The sequence below is a fragment of the Bidens hawaiensis genome, unplaced genomic scaffold (genome assembly GCF_021521415.1).
Source record: "Bidens hawaiensis isolate Kalapana, Puna unplaced genomic scaffold, B.hawaiensis_p1.1 tig00002123_1, whole genome shotgun sequence".
Classification (NCBI taxonomy): Eukaryota; Viridiplantae; Streptophyta; class Magnoliopsida; order Asterales; family Asteraceae; genus Bidens; species Bidens hawaiensis.
In genome coordinates this window covers 137,245-147,322 of record NW_027491112.1, presented here as the reverse complement: position 1 = coordinate 147,322, position 10,078 = coordinate 137,245, and the positions used below count along the sequence as shown (strand labels likewise).

The 10,078-nt window shown below is 35.1% G+C and overlaps 1 pseudogene across 1 annotated transcript; it reads right to left on the bottom strand.

Moving 5' to 3' along the window:
- Positions 1-793: 793 nt before the first annotated feature.
- LOC143606566 (epoxide hydrolase 1-like) lies at positions 794-3,866 on the bottom strand (annotated as a pseudogene). Its single transcript, XR_013148771.1, has 3 exons — positions 3,360-3,866; positions 1,108-1,355; positions 794-1,040 (listed from the first exon to the last, which is right to left on the bottom strand). The product of XR_013148771.1 is annotated as an epoxide hydrolase 1-like (transcript).
- Positions 3,867-10,078: the final 6,212 nt, after the last annotated feature.

Below are 10,078 nucleotides of genomic sequence, written 5' to 3'. Positions count from 1 at the left end.
AATAAAAAGAAGTATCGGAAATTTTAGATATCCAAAATTTAGATATTTGAATTTGAGAATTTCCGAATTTAAAAACTTATATCCCTAGACTAAACTTTACACTATGTTCATTTAAAATACTTCCTCCGTCCTATTTTAAGTGTTCTGGTTTGATTTTTCAAGTCTTTCTTGTTTAACTTTGACCAGCAATATTTTTGTTTGTGTTATATAATACTTGACGTAAAGTATATGAATGGATTGGGTTTTAAATGTATTTTACATTGATATAATTTTCATCAAGTATTATATGACACGAACAAAAATATTTACGGTCAAAGTTGCAAAAGAAAGACTTGAAAAGTCAAAATATGACACTTATAATGGGATGGAGGGAGTAATACTTTTATAATAAGCACCGAAAATTTTCAAAATTTAGATGTTTGAATATGAGAATATTCTTTTACACTATATTCATTTAAAACATGTTTTAATTTGCTAGGAAAAGGTTCCGTTTTTTAGTATTGTATAAAACCAATCGATCAGTTCTCTAAGCTAGGGCTTCTGTTTTTGTTCATACGGTCGACGCCTAAAAGAATATCGAAACATGTTCGATTCATCAATGTTCTCTTGAGAATCATGAGAATCTCATATCAACCTAAACTTTACGCTTTGAAAACGGTAAAACTGGAAAAAGTAAAACTTATTATAAACACCAACATTTAATAACCAGATATTTAGTCACTTATATTTGATCTCATGGAAGATCTTAAGACTAGAAACTTCACCATCTCATATATGAAACAGTAATTAGATTTTAGAATTTCTTTATGAAATTAATTATATGTTTGTTGATTTCACCGGGCTTATCTTGGTTGATGTAGTGGGCCACACCTTCCATTACCTCAACTTTTTCCAACAATGGAACATCCTTCTTAAACCCGTCATTGTTTATGTAGTCCTTGATACCACGTATATTATAGGCAAGGTCCATGTCTCCGATTACAAATTTTGTAGGCGCCATAACTTTAGCACCCCTCCATGCAGAAGTTAGTTCCCAGCTCCTGTGGTCATTTAACCAAAATCAAAATACATAACGGACTACTTTTTTGGCATTTTTTCTTTACTTACAAATGAAGAGCTCGATAATAATTGATTCCTCCGGTAAATCCACCTGCCTTCTCGTGCTCTCTAGCGAAGTACTCGATATCTTCTCCAGACAGCCAAAGTGGTAAGGTTACCGGAACACCTGGCGGTGAATGTAGAAACCCTTTACCTTTAGGGAGCAAAAATGGTCGTGGATCTCGTAATGTCAAGATCTTTTTCATAAAAGTTTGATAACTCATTTTAGCAAACTCAGCTTCAATGTCACCTGGTTTCTACATCGTAAATACACATTAATAACAAGAAACAAAATTTAGTAGACTGAACAAGTCATATTGTTAACCAACTTGTAGTTATCTATTATATTTATTAATTTGGTACGAGTGTTAATCGTTTGAGTATTTTAATATTAGTTATCTTATCATGATCTATTATACAATTATAGTTATTAACTAGTATGAACACCCTCACATATTACACATCCACTCAACTCGAAAACATCTCACCGCCATCACCTTTAGTCGATCACCATTCCCTCTCTCACGGTCAGTAACTTTCATTAACCATTAAGATAACCGAACAAAAAGTAGACGTAAAAATATTAAACCACACACGCTCATTACGTTGAACCAAACACACAAAAATTAAACCAAAACGTAAAATATAACTTGTTGTTCGTTGTAGCGTATTAACTCGTTAAATTTAGAGTGAAAAGTTAGACAAAAAGTTTGTTAAAGATGAAAATTATAGAAGAACAAAGTTGAAAGTGGAAAAGTGTTAAGGGTTAAAACAAAAAAATATTTTGTGGCATTTTTGTAAACTATGAAAAGTGTTGGGGCTAAAAGTAAAACATAAAAAAACTAATAAAAAAATAATTACTAAAGCATAAAGTACAATTAGTGATGCACACAATCTTCTTAAAATTATATATATATAAGTATATATATATATAAAAATTTTGTACGAGTGTTTATTATTTTAAGTATTTAATTATATTAGCTATTTTATCATGATCTTTTATACAAGTTTGAAGGAAGTGTCCCTCCCATCATTTACACTCTTTCCCACTAGTGAAGCATGCTTATGGCCCAGGTTGGTTGTGCCCTCTTGTTTTTTTTTGGTTAAGTAGTGTAAAATTATTCGTTTTCATTCAAAAAAATTTATACGTAGTTTAAATTCACCGATTTTCGTCCAAAATTTTAAGCATTGAACCCCGCCTTCTTTTTTGTTTGAAAATTCTTATACGTATTGAGTCCAACCCAGGGTGAGTTAACGTATGTTAGGTACGCGAATCACGCTCAGGTTTAAAAAACTAAAACACTCAAATTGAATTTCAAAACGTAACACGCTCAAATTTAATGCCTAAAAGTTTAAGGTTATAACCTAAAACGTTCAAGGTTAAAACCTAATACGTTTAAGGTTGAAACCAATTATGCTCAAATCAAAATTGATTGATTAAAAGATCCATATTAATGATTAATTAGATCAATTTTAAGGTTAATTGATCAACTCGTTTCAGCAATTTCAATTGGTTAATTGATCATACAAACCTATGAACAACTATTAGAGAGACATCGACAGAAGAGGACGGTGCTCACGATGGTGGACGGTGATTGCAACGGTGGATGGTGGACAATGGATGGATATTGGAATCATTGGACTTTGAATGAGACGGTGGGGGAGGTGAACGACGAACAGATCACATAGTTGTGATTAAAGGGTTAGCATGTTTTTTGAAAACGACGCTCTATAATATCGTGTATGTAATGTATGATAAGAGATTATAGTATTAGATTATTTACTTAAATTAACTAAATTATTTCAAATTAAAGAAATAAAATATTATTATTTTTCAAACTCAATAAGAATATGAGTATAATAATATTTTAATTAACTTGATTTTTTAATAAAATAATAACAACATGAGCGTAATGTTATTCAACTAACTTGATTTTGTTTTTTGAAATTGAAATTATAAATTGGTAGAAAAGCTGGATTTTGGGCTTGGCTTTATTTTATAAGAAAACTTCAACTACCTAATCTTCTCTCCAGCAACTAACCAACCCTAATCTTTTTAACCAACATCAACTCAACCACCACCGGTCACCCACCTCTCACCGACCACCAGCACAGCCGCCACCACCATGGCACATGCGGGATCAAATGCCTTAGATACCAAGCCAGGCGGTGTTCAGCCGGCACCATTACCATCTAGAGGACACTCCGTCCACCCTAATCTCTCAATATTTAACATAAAATATTTTAACTCATTATAATACCTGAAATCTGGCCATGTAGTAATCATCTCCGTACTCGCGTCTTAGCATCTCGGCCAGGCCTCCATTTGGGTTCCAAGGAGTAAATACTACGCTAAGGTTAACCAAAGCATTGACTCTATCGGGCCGAAACAGACACAAGTACCAAGCAATGTACGCACCCCAGTCATGACCCACGACAAAAAACCTTTTCACCTTCGTTTGTGATGGCATCAAGTATCCCAATCAGGTCGCCCACCAAATGAGGGACGGTGAACTTGGTGTGGTCATTGACGGGTGCACCCGTAGTCTGACCATAGCCGCGAAGGTTTGGTGCCACGGCTCGGTAACCATGGTCCGCCAAATACATAATCTGGTGGCGCCAGAAGTACCAGAGCTCCGGGAATCCGTGAAGTAACAAGATTATTGGACCTTGACCCTTTTCGGCTATGTGCATGTTTAGTCCATTGACATGTATGGTCTTGTGTTGTATCCCCTCCATCTTCTTGTTTATGAATGTTAATTGATTATGAACTATGAGCTCATGTGATCATTCAGGTTAGGTTCTTATAGATTAATAGTTGAGTGAAGATTATGCTTCCACGTTAATAGTACGTACCATGAAAGAAGACAAAGGCATTGAATTTATGGGCTCGGACGCCAATTAATTTGGAAAACTTGCTGGATATCTTTCTTTTTCTTTTTTCTTTTTTAAAAAATCCTATAAACGGCATTAATCATTTATGTGTTAAATCTTAAAAGACTTTTAGGCAATATGTACGGGGCGGTAAAAAAGAGCGACAAGGGGCTAATTGGAGCGCGAACACCGCCCCTGTGGACGATTTTTGGGACGAATTGTGTGTGTGTGGGGGGGGGGGGGGGGTGGGGGGGGTATTTCTTACCTGTGTTGTGTGTGTATATTATTATTATATATATATGGGGCTACAACATCATTACACCCAAAAACAAAAACTCGTCATTTGCTGACTGGGCGCCACATAGCGCAAAACGCCCCATTTTGTAGCACATCCACTACACATAACACCTAAGGCTATGTGTAGTGGAGGGGCTACAAAATGGGGCGTTTTGCGTCATGTGACACCCAGTCAGCAAAGGGTGGGTTTTTGTTTTTAGGGGTGTAATGGCGTTGTAGCCCAATACACACACACATATATAATATTAATAAACCAAAACCAAGTAATCCCCCCCCCCCCCTACACCTTCTCGTCCCAAAAATCGCGTGGAGGCGGTGTTCGCGCCCCTATTTCGCCCAATCTCCTCGCCTACTACACTTGTCCTTAGTTCTATTATTTTTTTTCTTTTTGTATTTTTAATATGATGTCCTTTTTTTCTCTTATCAAGACTAAAACTGTTTTTAGTTCGCTAGCATTTACTATTGTGATTATTATTATATGCACTTTCGACTATTAATAATGCAAACAATGATAATCACAATTGTGGTGGAGGGAAAGAGGGGGTAACACAAGCATCCGAAGACCCAAAGGTGATCGTAAGAGGGGGAATGATTATAAAGAAGATGAGTGGGTGTTTTATATTTATAAAGTTCGTTTGGTAGGATGTTTAGAATATAAGTGGCTATTTCTAAAGCATGGTGCCATAGGTTGGGTGGTAGAGATGAGTGAGCTACGAGGGTTCGGGTGATATTATTTATGGATCGATTTTTTCGTTCCGCCTTGCCGTTTTGGGACAACGTGTGTGGACAATAAAGGCGGAAGAGCATTCGATAAAGGAAGAATATTCAACATGTTTAAACATACTCAAGGAGAATCGGTTGCCTCTCTCATCAACAGATTTGAGTCACTCGTTACTAAATTGAGAAGTGTCGGTATCATCCCTGAGTTGTCTGAGATCAACATGAAGTTGTTGGATTCACTGCCTTACGCATGGAATAGCAGTGTGATTACCATCAAGAGAATAACAAACCTGGATACCTTAACACTCTCAGAGTTGACTTCTACCATCAAGTCTTTTGAATCAATGGATGCCAATTTTCGAATAAACAATCAGTCAAAAGAAAATAAAGATGAGACAAGTGTTGCGGGTGTAAGCAGTCAAGCAAGTCCTATCATCCCTGAGTGTGCTGCAGGTAGAAGTAGTCAAACAAGCACCTCGTCAAGCTCTACTGATGAGATTCCTACACCTGCCTCACTCATTTCCGAGGTACACAAACTTTGCACACAAGAATGTATTGATAAAGTTCTTCACTATAGAAACCACAATGCTAAAATTATTGAACAAATACGTAGCATTAAAGTTCAAAATGATGATCTTAAGAAAGCTGCAAAGATTTATACTACTAGGATTAACACTCATGAAAATGATATGGCAAAACTTAGGGAAAAGGTCACTATTTCTACAAATTTAGCACAACGTCATGAAAATCATGTAGTTGAACTAAACGCTAAAATTTCCAAATTAGAAATTGAGTTAACTCAAAAGAAAATTGCCATAGAAAACTTTGAGTTAGCCACCGAAAATCTGAACAAATTAATTGGGTCACAAATAGAGTTAAGATTAAAGACTGGTATAAGCTATGATAGTTCTGCTGTACTACCGCCTTTTAACAACAACTATACTAGCCTTCCTCACTTTGATATTAACTCTCCTGCTGAGGAAGAAATGGTCTATGGTATTGTTCATGTGCCCATATAAAAGACATTTGTTCATGCTGCTCCCAAGACTGTTAATTCAGCTAATTCTTCAGTTAATCCTAATAGTGGTTCATCTTCTGTAGCAATTTGTGTAGAAGAAAGTGGGTCGGTGGAAAGGCCTGTTGAGGTGAACAAATCAAGTTGTTCATCATCAAGTCGTGAGACTGAAGATAATTCAAGTAAAAGAAAAGTGTTTGAAAATGATAATTAATCGAGTACTTCATATAAATATGTGCCACCAAATAAAAGATCATTTTCTCAAACAACTAATCAATCATAAAGTCCTCAGTCATACAATTGTTTTGATAACAACTACTATGGTTATTATCAACAAAATTTTGTTAATCCATATTACACTAATGTTTTTGATGATCAGGGTCAATCATCAAATGTGTTTTATAATCATGTTCCTTTCCACGGATCACATTTCCCACCACACCAACCATTTTATAGTTCTAATGAGTTCTGTAGTGTTCCTAGGAGAAAATGTTGTTTTGTTTGTGGTCATTCTTCTCACATTGCAAGACATTTCAAGCACTGGTTCAAGCAACAATTTGACTTTAAAAGGCGGCTTAGGCAGTCCCCAAAAGGTGCTTTTAGTAGCCCAGATTCAAGGACTGATCAAGCTGATAGTGAAGCCAGTGAAGTGGATGTGAGATCCAAAGTCAATAAAGTAAAACGCAAGAGAAAACCATTTTGGAAAACTAAAAACGATAAAATCAAAAAGAATCCTAGACTGAAAAGTCTAAGGATTCACCAAAAAAAGTTTTAAAATTTAGAAAACAAAAGTCCAAAATTTTCAAAACCAAGGGACAAGTTCGTGCTTGGATTCCTAAGGACTGTTCCACAAGCGACGAGTCGCCAAGAAATAAATTGTTTTCACGAAATAAAATCAAGTTTTGTCGATTTATGGTCGACTTTCCCGAGACAACTAAGTCTCGTGAACCCATGTCCATTTAGACGCTTAGTGCATGTAGGGTCAATCAAGGAGGACTATCAAGGGTATTCGATACTTAGATAGTGGTTGCACCCGACATATGATGGAAGATGAACCCTTGCTATTTGATGCTAAGCCATTCGATGGCAGATTCGAGTCTTTCGTAAGCGACATGGGAAGACAAACTTCAGGGAATGGTAACTGTTTCATATTTTGAGCTTCATCAATGCCAACATTGTTCAAATGGATTAACCACAACTTGTCGAACGTTTCTCAAACTCACCCCATCCAACTACTTCTTTCAAGTGATGGATCCAGCATAGTCGCTGGGCTTCGGTTTGATATCTTCAACTTTGTTATATGATGTGATAATGCTTGTTTAGGATAGTCCATCTGACAACAGCTTTGTTGACCTTTTCATTAAAGCCATCGTTCAATTTTGATTAAAACAACATATCTATATTTTTGTATAAAATTGAAAATATTCTTCAAATATGTCACAATTTTAATGAGAAAAAATGAGTTAAGTTTAACTCACCAAAAAGATTTTCACTTTTTGCCTTAAGAAAAACAAAAATGATTCAATTGACTAACCAAAAATATTTTATATTATTATCGTATTTAAGAAAATCAGAAAAAGAATTAAAAGTATAATATCTTATTTAGAGGGAGCTCCTACTTAGAGGGAGTCGGATAATATGAAAATATCAGAAAATTTTGAGAAATTGATCCGACCTTCGGAAAATGATAAAAAATTGTCTCTAGTGATCCTAGCACATGAAAAAAGTAGATCAAAAGCCAATAAGATCATTGTTTGATGTGTAGATAGACTTGACAAATGAGTAAGTATCATAGTGATATAAACTTTAATACTAGCCTATACTAATGATTACACTCTTATGAAGCAGTTATCGACTCCAAATAAGTCATATCAATGAAGGAAAAAATCCTAATAGTCAGTTATACACGAGCCTGTTAGTGATTGCTAACAATGAAAAATTATTTCTTTCTTTACCTTCAAACATTGAAATATCAAAATTTATTGAAAAAGCAGAAAAACTGCAAAAAGCTCAAAAAAAAAAATTCAAAAATCAACAACAAAAATATTGATATATTTATCAAACAAAAAGGGTTATATTAGAACCACGTAACGTGGGGCAAACAAGTAAGTCCTAAACACTTTATATGAATGCATAAGTCAACAAGGCTAGTAAGTCCATGGTTCAACCTTTACATATTGTTTGAAAGAAAAGTTTGCAAAAAGTCTATAGAAACTCATAATGTTTTGATCAATCATTAGGGGGTCGGAGTCAATTAGGTGTGATACTGATGAACACAAACTATGCCCGAGGTATAATGGAGTATGTAATATGTTGGATTATCAGGGGACCACCCAAGTATTGTGCCTAATTATACCTTAACGTATCACGGTGAAATCAAAATACTTGTTAAGTTTAAAGTGGACCAACATATCTATAATCGACTTTGGTTTTTGGCATAATAATATCCAAATAGAAGTGTGATCTAGGACATTATAGACAATGTGATTCCATGTTGTGATCTTTCTCGCAAAAATATTAAAGTCATTAGAAAATTATGTAAATATTATTTTTATATAATATTAAATTCATCTTTACTCCTATCTTTTTATTTTTTCATGTTTTATTTTATGTTTCAACTTCAAAATATTATGTGTATATATATTTGAAATATTATAATATATGAAAATTCTAAAAAGATTTTAAGTTTTTATGCGTTCGTACATATTTTATTAAACCTTTGTTTTATTCAAAATCATGTGTTTTGTTGTCATGGTCATTCATACAAAGTTCGTTGGAAACCTGGGACTTAAACTGGTCATTTACAAGTTGAGAGACTGAAATTGGTATTTTATGAAAAGTCAAGATAAAACAAAATTTCAGAGTTATTATACAAATACTTCAAACCAAGAGCATGTTTTAAAAAGAATATTCTTCTTTGACCCTCAAAGGGTCTGTAAACGAATCTTATTCGCACTAAGTTTTGTGCAGTAGTACATGGACAGGTAGATTAAGGTTAAGTGTCCTGGGCTGCAGAGACTGAAGTTGCCGTTGTTGAAGTGCTTAACAGAAAACGAGAACGTGACACTTGGTGGTTGAACCTAACATGAACTGATCGTGTCTAAAGATCAGTCGAAGGATAAAGCAAAGAAACAAGTCGGCACAAGAAAGTTAACACAAGAAAATTAGATGTCGAGCCTCCCGCATCTGATGTTTCTAAAATTTGCCGTTGCCGATACTTCCCAGGAAATAAGATTGAAGTTCAAGTTTTCAAGATCAGAAAATAAAGAATTGTCAAGATCCAATCTCGTTCAAGCTCTTGGATCAAGACAAGTACTAGATTTCAAGAAATAAAGACGAAGCAAAGAACTTGATGAATGTTCCTGGACATACTCATCCTAGAGGGAGATTGTAGGGCCAATATTCTATATTAGTTTTAAGATTGTGTATGTCTTTATATTCTCTAAAATTCGGTGTAATACGTACCTCAGTACGTTTATTGTGTAAGGACAAAATGTAAATGTTGATGAAATGGGGACCCTATATAAAGGATCACTTAACCCATTTCTCCACAACCTTTGTGAATAATCCCTTTGCAAACCTAATTGTCTACATACTTACAAACTCTCTCACTCTCCTTCCTAATCTCTTACTTTCGACTCCCTTACACCACCACAAGATCCGAGATCTCGATCCTTGCTAGTTGTTTCCGCCAACTAGTAGAGAGGTTGATCCAAGACAACTAGTTCTTAGTTTGTTGTGTTGTTTGATCCGGTCACGAGACCTACATAAACGAACAGCTTTACCAAACACACAAGATTGACAAATGCTTGTATTATTTTTAACATAAGAAACGGAATTTGAGTTTTTCAATTTATTCAATAAATCGTGTCCGGGGTGGCCGAGACGACGATGCCAAATGTCTTGTGATATAACAGCAAAAGTTGATGGGTTTTTGAGGCCTGGGAGCATGGACGGGATTAGATGATAAAGATCACCGCTGTTGTTGCACCGGAGGATAGGAACCCAAGTCTTGTGATCCTTCACAAGAAAACCAAACGGATCAAATTCAATTGAAATCCAGTTACCAATAGT